The sequence below is a fragment of the Sinocyclocheilus anshuiensis genome, unplaced genomic scaffold, assembly GCF_001515605.1.
Source record: "Sinocyclocheilus anshuiensis isolate Anshui unplaced genomic scaffold, SAMN03320099.WGS_v1.1 scaffold2995, whole genome shotgun sequence".
NCBI classification, from domain to species: domain Eukaryota; kingdom Metazoa; phylum Chordata; class Actinopteri; order Cypriniformes; family Cyprinidae; genus Sinocyclocheilus; species Sinocyclocheilus anshuiensis.
The window spans coordinates 76,579-77,662 of NW_015549744.1; the positions used below are offsets into that span (position 1 = coordinate 76,579).

Here is a 1,084-nt window from a genome sequence, read left to right on the forward strand (position 1 = left end):
AAAAAAACATGCACAGACAAATCCAAATTAAACCCTGCGGCTCGTGACGACACACTGATGTCCTAAGACACGAAACGATCGGTTTGTGCGAGAAACCGAACAGTATTTATATCATATTTTACCTCTAATATACCACTATGTCCAACTGCTTTGAGTGCGTGCACGGCATCCGGTGCGTGAGGTGCGTACGCGGCTACGCGCTCTAGCATAGTTTACGTTAATGGGTGTGTTGATATCCAGCCGAAGAGCAATCAACCATAACTTCAGGCAAGCAGGCTCAGAAGTTGGGAATACGTGGAATGTCGCCACTCCCGAATGAGTTCGCGCGAGAGAACGTAATCTTTTAGTTTTAAGTCGGTTTGAACAATCCGAATAAGCGCAAGTAAGTACCATTTTGATTAGCCATCGTACCTACAATGACTGTGCACTGGGTAACCAATGAGTGACGTATATGTACGAGAGATCACTTCCGGCGCTTGCGTAAACTATGCCAGAGCGCGTACACACCTCACGCACCGGATGCCGTGCGCGCACTCAAAGCAGTTGGACATAGTGGTGTATTAAAGGTAAAATATTATATAAATACTGTTAGATTATTATTATTTAATATCTTTGAAATAATCTGTACTGTATAAAGCGCTATAAAGATAAAGGTAACATCATTTGATGATCGGAAACGTGCTGTAGAGATTCAATTCAATTAATTTCTAGTTTATTTGTATAGCGCTTTTCAATACAAATCGTTGCAAAGCAACTTTACAGCAAATTAAGTTTCTACAATATTTAGTGGTAGCTTATCAGTCGAACAGCTTCTGTACTGATTTCAGTGTACTTGAGTTATATTTAGCAGATTCTGGCTAATATAGTAGGTCATCCGGGTATTACATGCATACAGAAAATGTGCATACTATGCACAGCATACTGTACATACTGGATACTGCAGACATAGTAAGAGTAGTATGATAGTATGGCATTTCGAACACAGCCTTTGTGTGCCACTGTGCATTTGGTCAGGATGACATTACTTTATGGCAACGTCATGGTAACGTTTCTTTTTTTTTTTTTTTTTTTTTTTTTTATTTTT

At 39.6% G+C, this 1,084-nt stretch overlaps 1 protein-coding gene across 1 annotated transcript in view; it reads right to left on the reverse strand.

The window, feature by feature from the left end:
* The window catches only part of LOC107660831 (serine/threonine-protein kinase PAK 3-like), a 59,061-nt gene that overhangs the window by 44,282 nt on the left and 13,695 nt on the right, over positions 1-1,084 (reverse strand). The gene's annotated exons all lie outside the window — the stretch shown is intronic.